A 10,033-nucleotide genomic window follows, 5' to 3' on the forward strand; every position below is an offset into this window, starting at 1 on the left:
TATTTGGCAATTTTAGTTTATTATAGCTCTGCTTCAAGTGAATTAGCTATTGTTTTGGTTCCAGGGCAAGGTCAAATTGATTTATGAAAACTATTTTGAGATCTCGTTTATTAAATATTTCTAAGCATCACAAATAGCAGACTTATCACCGAGGCAGACACCTAGTTCCCACTAAAGTCAACAGCGCACATGCTCCTGAGGGAGGATTTCCTGTCATTTCTGCAATCGCTGAACACCTTCCTTGCCTCTCCCCTGGGTTATCTCTGGATGGAGCAGAAGGGTGAGGGCAGCCCAGGGCCCAGCAGCGGTGGAACTCTGCCCTCCCAGGAGCTGCTCTGGGCTGGGCCGCGCTCAATGTGAGAGACTCGACCCTGAAGCCCAGGGCTTAGTGGCTGCAAATGAATCAAAAGCGAGGCATTCATCATTGTGCAGCTTTCTAATCCCTACTTGTTGTCACAACTTGACGGGAAGAGCTGCACGCCATTTTTGTTTTTGTTTTTGTGTTTTGTTTTTTTCAGATATCTTCACAGAAACTCACACACATTTTAAAATGACAGCATGGACCCACCTTGGAAAACACTCAAGCCGCTTGCTGCAAGCATTCCCAGGTGAGTCTCAGGGCTGGGAGTGGGCAGATTGGGATCCTAGGAGAGGGCTTGTTTCTCATGCATCTACAATCTAGGGCCAATCATCACCCCTGTCTTCCATGGAGACTCAGTTTCCTTTTATGTTAAGTAAGAGTCTATAGACACACTGATTACGGTATCCTTCATATAAAACTGTCTGTGATTAGGAGTTCCTAAGGCTTGAAAAAGCTTGGAATAGCTAATCAAAATTTAATTTAAATATATAAATGCAAAAATATTCCATTCCAGTGAACTGTGGCACAAATCCTGCCCTCTTACCATTTTCCCTTTAGACTCTCTGAGCATAAAGCTTACTCCATGATTCAACACAACAGCCTCAAGTGTCTCCATAGTGACAATCGAGCTGCAAACATAGACTACATAATGGATGCTAAATATACTAATTGAATTTTCTGTATAATTAAATAAGCAGAAATTCATTCCATATTGCATATTAGCATATAATACATAGGAAATAATCAGCTTTACAGCCTGGACCACACATAATTGTGTTTATTTCTCATAGAATAGGGTCACCTTTATAACATTTAATTAGAAGTAACATGATAATAATTGCTACAGACTATCCTTTCTCCTGCTGCCACACATAAATAAACAGATATGGAACTGGATCTGATGACATATTTTGAATATTCACTTGCCTGTGCTTTGACCTCTGTGATTGGGGAATTTCTTCGGTAGAGTAATGTCCTCTTTGGAGCACAGTGGGTGCTATAGGATGAATGTTGGTGTCCCCTAAAATTCCACATGAAATCCTAATGCCCAGTGTGATGGGATCAGGAGGTGGAGCCTTTGGGGGGTGATTGGGTAGGTCAGGGGCAGTCCTCATTAATGGGATTGGAGCTCTTATAAAGAGACATCACAGAGCGCCCTTGCCCCTTCCTCGTGGTGATGTTCTAGAGAAATGGCCATCTAAGAACCAGGGAGTGGGCTTCCACAGACACTGATTCTGCTTGTGCCTCGATCTGGGACTTTCAGGCTTCAGAACCATGAGAAGCAGATTTCTGTTGCTTATAAGCGAGTCAGTCTACAGAATTTTTATAGCAGCATGAATGGACTAAGGAGACTGGAGACATCTTCCCCTGCCAGTCACAGGCCTTACCCCCACCCTCTGAGAGGGCTGCCCACCCATAGACCTGGGTGGGACAACAATGTTTAAAGCAGCCATATTATTTATCGCAGCCAAAAGGAGAAGCAAAATGTGGTCTATCCGTACAAGGAGAAATTATTTGGGGGTAAAAGGAATTAAATGGTGAGACACACTACAAGGTGGATAAACCTTGAAAACATTATGCTTAGTAAAGAAGCCAGGCACAGAGGGCCACATATTGTGTGACTCCGCATACATTAAATATCCAGAATAGGCAAATCTATAGATTCAGAAACTAGATCAGTGGCTGCCAGGGGCAGAGGATAGGGACCAATGGAGGACATGAGTTTTTGTTATTGTTGTTTTGAGGATTGGATAATGGTGATAGTTGCACAAGTTTGTGAATACACTCAAAATCTGAGTGTTAGGGTATGTTTCATGATATATGAATTATATGTCCACAAATAACAAAAGAACGAAGCATAAGGAGCGGTTGAGCTATAATGCCGTTTTACCAAGCCCTGAGCCAAACCCTGAGGTTACTCTGAAGATAAGTTGTTCTGAGATGAGGTGAGGAGGTTGTGTCCACCAGCTGCAGGATGCTGGCTGACCCCTGTGGCAGCTCTCCTCAGCCAAAGTCAATTCTTGGAGAGGTAGTCAGATTTCCATCGGACAAGCATCCCAGTAGCTGGAAAAATAAGCGCCAGAATCCTAAAGGGGGGATATGATGGTGACCAGACTGTCTCCATATCATGTCTCCCTTAGTACTTTCTCAGTTCTGTAAACTGAGAACCAAATATGATGCACGCACCATAACATTCTGGTGTCTGGTTCGTGCTTGACGAATGTGCTGAGTGAATGATGCTTCTTTGGTTTGTTCCCATGTCAGGATCTCATAGCCTGGTCCCTGAGACCTAGCAGGACCTCTGCTTACTCACAAAGAGGACAGAATCTGTGGGTGTCCACGTTTTCATTTCAGGGCCTTTACAGCCCCAAACCTACCCATCCCTATTTTCTCTTATGCTTCTGCCCACAGTTGGGATTTCCTTAAGGAAGGTCATGGCTCTCAGAGGATCCAGATAAAATGGATCCAGATAAAATGGAGTGATAGTTTACTATCCCATATAATAAAAGGCTAATATGCAAATTCTCCCCACCAGCAGGAGTACATGCACTGACCACCAGGGGGTGGCACAGAACATGGTGGGCATCGGCGATGCAGCGCTGGCAGAGGGCAGCAATGGAGGCGGTGCCAGCCCCAATGGGTCCCAGTGAGAGTGGGACCGTGGCGGGATGATGGAGCAGGTGAGTGGGCGGCACCAGGCCAAAGTAGGTGCGAGTAGGGGCCCGGTACCTTGCAGATGGCCACCGGTGGCAGGGGTTGGGGCTGGCAAGCAGAAGGCGCCAGGTCAAGGTGGGTGCGAGCGGGGGCCCCAATCACCCCACTGGTCTCCCCACAGATCGGCCCTGATTGCCAGCCAAGCCTAGGGACCCTACCTGTGCATGAACTTTGTGTACCGGGCTTCTAGTGTAAATACAAGAAGACTGAGCACAAAAACAAATATTCAGAGGCTATGCATGGCAAGAGGAGGAAATGTAAAGGGCGAACTAACAGGAGGCTCGCACTAGGTACCTGGCCCACCAGGCATTTGCATTGCTCAGTCAGCCTGTTAAACTCATCATATAGAATAAGAGTACTGAGGATTTGGAGAGTAAATGGCGTGTTTGACTTCACAGAACTATTATGAATCCTAAGGACTAGAGAAAGAGAAAGAGGCCTTAGTAGCCACAGAGACTAGCTGGGATTTGCAGGGAAACAGGTACCAAAAATGTGGTTAAATTACAATTATTTGTGTTCCCTCTGGCCCAGCATCCTAACCAAGCTATCCAGACCCCAGGTCAGGCTAGGGGACAGCTGGAACTGACCTGCACAACCCAGGCTGGGCGGGATGTGAGATCTGCAAAACACTGGCCTCCTCACCACAGGCCAGACTGAATTCCCCATCAGACCTCTGCTCACAGAACCAGTTATAGCTCCCACTTCTAGGGCTGAAGAGCTTTCAGTCCACCTTAGCCTGCCATAGGTCACTTCCAAGATCGCACCTGCAGCCATCCTGCAAAACAATCGTGCAGGACAGGTTCTGACTCAACAGATCCTCTGAGGAATCAAGGCGGGCACAGGTCAGGTCACTATAACCCCAGAAAACACGTGGGGCTGTGTGGTGGATCTAGGATGCTGAGCCACTGGTTTCATGCCTCCATCTCTGGGCTGCTGCCCAGGGAGCTGCTGACGGCCGAGCCTCATTTGGCCACTTGTCAGGGGGAGCTTTCTCTCCTCTTGGCCCAGGAAGTCCCCACTTCATGCTCAACTTCCAGGAGCTGCTCTGTGTTCTGGGTTTATTTGGATTTAGACTTCAGAACTATGTCCAACTTCTACTGGATCTTGGATATAGGCATTTGGGGCACTGAAGCATGGTCCCCTGTCCCTCCCGGGGCACACATTGCTCTGAGCCTCTTCTGGGTGTGTCCTGGTGGCTTTCCATGATAAGACCAGACTTCCCGAGTGTCCATGAGGCAGAGATGTTTCCATCAGTTCTGTTACTTCTCAGGAGACCCTTGTGTTTCATCCTGCAAGTCAGCAGGGAACCAAAATCACAGCCCTGGTTCTGAAATTCAGGTCTACCTTTCACAAGCGCATTTTGTGAGAGAGAAAAAAATTAAAAAGCAGCTTTCATCCTAGCCAGAGTGGCTCAGTGGTTGAGCATTGAACATCGACCTATGAACCAGGAGGTCACTGCACATGCCCAGGTCACAGGCTCGATCCCTTGTTTGGGGCATGCAGGAAGCAGCTAATCAATGATTCTCTCTCATCATTGATGTTTCTCTCTCTTTCTCTCTCTCTCTCTCTCTCTCTCTCTCTCTCTCTTCCTCTCTGAAATCAATAAAAATATATTTTAAAAATGCAGCATTCAATAGTTTCACCAACTTTCAGAAGGCAATTGTGACAAAAAAGGGAAGCAGAATGAAATAGTATATCTTAAATGTCAGCCTTTGTGCATCTTGTCATATTGTTTTTTTGCCTCACAAAAATCATGAGTGTAAGTTGGTACTGTTTCCAGTTTGAATGGGAAAACATGGTTAGGAAAGATAAAGGACTTCCCCAGTTCTCTGCAAATAGTAACTGTGGTGTCGCAGTTCTTGCTGGGATTCTCGGGGGCTCACATTTGCCATCTGTGTACTCTTCATGGCTGGATATCTAGACAGGCCTACTCAGTAAGCTCACCTGCCATGCTCACTAAGTATACAGACTTCCGGGATTATTCCTCAAAACTGATCCAGTGAGTCAGGAAGGTCCTAGGAATCTGTGTGGGTCTTTTCTTTCAGGTTAAGTGTGGGCAACACTTCTCTCAATCAGACAAAAATGCTATCGCTTACCATCCTGGTGACAAGGATTCATAATTCAAGAATCAGCTCTAACTCCAGAGAGCAGAGGCAAGATGACATTGGAAACAGTGTGCAGGATAAAGTGGAGACCTAAATGTCAGTAGCAAAGAGATCCCTTCAGAGAATGCAGTGGGGAAGAGATGAAGTCCTCCATGTAAAGAGAGGCAGTGGGGCTGGAGAAGGGCGAGGGTGATGCTGGAGGGCACGTGGGTGACAAGACAGGGACAGACAGGGTAGCTGTTCCATGACTCCTTTGCTCAGGTGCATTCTGGGCCCTATAGGATTGTGATGGTGTTGAAATAAAATAAGGTCATGACACAAAGAATGCAAAAGGAATAGAAAACTTTCTGTGCTTGAATAAGAAATTAGAATTGGAGCCATTTTAAAAGCATTTAAAAATTTCTTATATTCTTCAAAGAACTGGAGAAAAACAACCCCACAACGATAAACTGAAGCAAGGCAAGGCTCTTCTCACTTTATCTTCTTGATCTATTTTCTAAGGAGGAAGCACAGAAAAAAAATAAAAGAAAGGTCACCTTTTATTGAGGAGAAAGAAATGTATGCTGATTGTTGATGTTCTGAACTACATAACAAAATGAACTCAAATCTGGAACCACTGACACTCAGAAATAGCTTGTTCTTGTAAAAATAGGTAGACAACCGGTAATAGTGGAGGGCATGTCACTGATAGCATAACTTCTAGCCCAGATGAAGAAACTTTGATTTAGATGAAGAAGCAATTTCAATGGAATAGGGAAAAATCCAATGACTGCAGTTAAAATAAACTTGAGCTTATCTGTAATCTTGCTAGAGGAGTCCTAAGGACAATAATTCAGGTCTCGCTTCGTAGGAAGTGGACGATATCAATATGAGACGTGTGAGTTACACAATGTGCAGGGGCATTGTCATGAAGATTTTGTCCTCTAATTTACGGCCAAAAGCCCATTGCAACTATGAGGAGAAGACAAAGGAAAGCAGGAAAATAATAGCTAAAGTTGATTAAGAATATAATATATGCCAGATACCATGATGCATTCGATCTCATCTAACAAAACAAGGATGATAGATGTACAGAGGGGCAAAGGAGCTGTAAAGTTTGTAACTTGTCCATACTGTGAAGCAGTAACTAAAAAATCATGATTCGAACTCATTCATCTCATGTGAAGTCAGATTAATAAGAGAACCATCCTATTCTCTCTATTGTTCAGAACTCTCCTCAATTTCAATTGTTAGTGTTATCACTCACCTATGACTCTCACAATCACCTTTAATGAGACTGATGTCTTGTGTGCATTTATGGAATTATTCTCCTCCTCCCAAGGTTCAGTTTGTACATCCCGGCTCCAAAATGTCACCCAAGGGCGCTGTTGCCTTCACCAAGTGCCCCTCCTCTTCATGATGAATGGCTTTTTTAACAAATGACCTCACTTGCCAATCACAGTGCTTGCCCTCAGCCTTGGCAATTCTTCCATGCTACATCCTGTTTGCTAAATCTTGCCATTACGGGGGATGCTGGGCATGTAAATCTAGCAGCAAAGTCTCACATAACTTTCCCTTCCTACCGAGCTCAGTATAGGACCCAGAGCAAAATGAGCAAAATGGTTTTCTTTGTTAGCACAAACAAATTAATTACAGCAACTCCTTTAGGATTCATAAAATGCATCCATCTCTGTTTTCTCATCTATTTTAATAATCACCTCGTTAAAAACTAATAAGAACCCTGGACAAATATTATTACAGTTTAATGTAATTATTATATTTTCATGTAATAGATATTATTTCCTTCATGTTACTCATAAAGTTAAAAAGGATCTGAGAGAATGTAATGGTGGCCCAAGGTTACACTGTAGGGAAATTGTATCAGTCTTTGGTGCCTCACTTAAGATTAACACTCAATGTATGCTTGATGAATGAGTACATGAATAAGCTAGAATTCAAATCAGGCCATCTAACTCCAAACTCTCTGCCACACCATCCATGATGATTTATTTGATAACTAGAGGCCCGGTGCACAACATTTGTGCACTGGAGGGCAGGGAGGATTGGGGGGGGGGCTCAGCCTGGCCTGTGTCCCCTCACAATCTGGGACCCTTAGGAGGATGTCCCCCTGCCTGGCTTCTGGGAGTGCACTGACCACCACAGAGCAGCTCCTGCGTTGAGCATCTGCCCATGGGGGTCAGTGTGCATCATAGCGACCGGTTGTTCCACTGTTCGGTCATTTTGCATATTAGCCTTTTATTATATAGGATGTGTGCCTGTTCATGTTTTCCTCATAAAGTTGAATTCCAGTGCAGTTCACATAGTGTTGGCTTTGCAACATTTCATAATTAGTTCCAGAGCATACCAAACTCATTGGCTGAGTCAGAGAAAACAATAGCTGGTCTAATTTTAATAGAACTAAATTTCCTATTAATGATGGTAGAAAAATTAATGGTGATTTCAAATAAGGCTGAGCTTAAAAATTTGGCAGTCTGAGTGATCCCAATTACAAATGATGTCTTAATTATGCATTGTAAAAATTTATAAGGGCATTATCATGATTATTTAGGATTAAAAACACACACAGAAATATATCCACTTTCTTAAAAATAAATAAATAACATGTGATGATAAATGGTCAACAAAAGTTTCTGTCCAAAGCAGAAATTGAATTTAAAATACCACTGTATGGTCAATATAATGTGTTTAACATTTAGAGCACCAGGCTGCTCTGAGGTGGGGGTGGAGCCTGCTTTTCTAAAGGCGGGTGGGTCAGGATAAGGCATGAGGAGGTGAGGTGGATTGGAGGTGAGTGGGACTTGCTGTAAGCGTTTCCTCTTCCTTAGAATCAGAATCATTCAGATCTGTCCATCCCAGGAATTTATATATAACAATGGCTAAAGGATACTAATTTGAAGCTTTATGCAGAGAAAAAAAGGAAAGACTTATAAAATACAGCATATGCATATACATGTCCTTAAAGGCTGAAATTGAGTTGCAACTCCAGTCGCTCTCAGCATCCAGACTTTTCTTGAGAAAGAACTGGTGATGAGCTGTGACCAGCTGTCTAAAGGTGATACCTGGGCCATCCCACGTTTCCCTTTCATGGAGCTTGTCCCTACACTGATCTCTCCCTGGAAGTGAGTTTCCTTTCACTCATCATAAATAGTCCTACTGTTGACTTGTTAATCCAGCTCCGTCTCTTAACCCGAGCCGGCGAGGTCTGCAGTGGATCTGCAGGGATCAGCCACAGTGTGCTGCCAGGAGACCACCCTGTGAGGTCCTGCACGGAGTGGAGCCAAGGAGAGGCACCAGAAGCCGTTCAATGGGGAAGAGTGTTCATTCTAGAAGTTCTCACAAAACACACCCCTGGATGGGTGGTAAGCTGAGCTCCTGTGTAATATCCGGGCACTCCTCCTTAGCAAGAGTGGCTCTATGTAGCCTGATTGAATTCATTTTCACACAGTGTGATGGGCAGGAATCTTTATGCTTCCTGGGGTTAAGAGTTCAAGTTTAATTGAGTCAAACTTGGGCCAATATGAGCACAATAGGCCAGGAGTAGAGGTAATAGAAGAGAAAGAGAAAAGGCCTACAGAAAATACAAAACGTATCAGTAAGACAAGTGCCAGGAAACAGGGTACAGCCCTGAGAAAGATAGCATTTATATAGGATGCAGATTTATATTTGGGAAGCTTAAAATGTAGAAAATATTTACCTTACTGGAGTTTTAGTCCTAGCCAAAATCCCCAGTCTTAGTGGGATTTTAGTCTAAGCTCAGGCACCATTTCAGCAAATTATTCACTGCCCTTGAGCTTCAGTTATATCAGATATTAAATGGTAATTTTGGAGCTTCAGAAGCAAAATGTTCCAAAGAGCTGTGCACTGCAGGAGGAGAATGACCATGAGGTGGAAAGCCATCGGCAGACTGCTGAATTGAAGGAAAGAGACAAAAGCACCAGACAAGACCCAAGCCTGGGGCGATCTTCTCCTCAGTGTGGAAAAGGGAAGGGCACTGGGTGTGTGAAACCACAACTGAAACAACCTTCTATTCCAGAGAAGTACACTTCCTTCAGCAGAACACCGGTTACTTCCCAGCAGCAGGGTCCTCCCTGGTGAAAATAGCTAGCAGCCTGCCCGCCAAAGTGGGACACTCTCAGGGCAGCTCTGGGAGGATACAGACGGCATCAAGGAGACTGCATTTATCCACGCTGCAGTAAGGAGAATACTGAGATTCCAGGGTAAAGGCAATGGAGCTCAGATGCTCAGGGCATTGGAAGGAAGGGAAGTGGGTTGTAGCCATGTGGAGGCAGATGGAGAGCCCAAGAGAGTGTTCAGGAAAGGGAACACTGGCTGGAGGTTGGGCAGCACGTGCACACACACACACACACACACACACACGCACGCACGCACGAAAGAAAAGTGTCAACTTCTTAATTATAAGGATATGTGTGTGTGTGGTTTTTGTTACAGTAAGCTGTTATGTAAATATCATTACTCTCTCATCAGACCTTTGCTATTTCTTTGGCAAACAGTGAGGAAATCAATGAAAAGACCCGGCCCCACATCTGGGTCAAGGAGGAGGGAGCAGTCCTGCAAGGTAAGTCCTGAGTTCAACTAGATTAGGTAATAAAGCCAGAAGCGCCTGGGCATTTTATTGACACTGAGGGGAAGGCACGAGGAACTTCTTTAGGATACCGTAGCATTTAAAGATATACATACAGGTCAAAGGACAGTATGACCAAAGCCAAACACTCATTTCTGTGGGTTTTGCAAGCCTCTTAAAGGAAGATGGAGATAACCGTATGTGCAATCTTAGAGCACTGGATAGTAAAAGTATTTCCCTAGAAGCAGGTCAGTGTGGTGGGTTTGGACT

At 44.4% G+C, this 10,033-nt stretch overlaps 1 protein-coding gene across 1 annotated transcript in view; it reads right to left on the reverse strand.

Annotated features, from left to right (window-relative positions):
- The window catches only part of NRG3 (neuregulin 3), a 1,013,555-nt gene that overhangs the window by 146,620 nt on the left and 856,902 nt on the right, over positions 1-10,033 (reverse strand). The window lies entirely within an intron of this gene.

This window comes from Myotis lucifugus, unplaced genomic scaffold (assembly GCF_000147115.1).
Source record: "Myotis lucifugus unplaced genomic scaffold, Myoluc2.0 scaffold_233, whole genome shotgun sequence".
NCBI lineage: Eukaryota > Metazoa > Chordata > Mammalia > Chiroptera > Vespertilionidae > Myotis > Myotis lucifugus.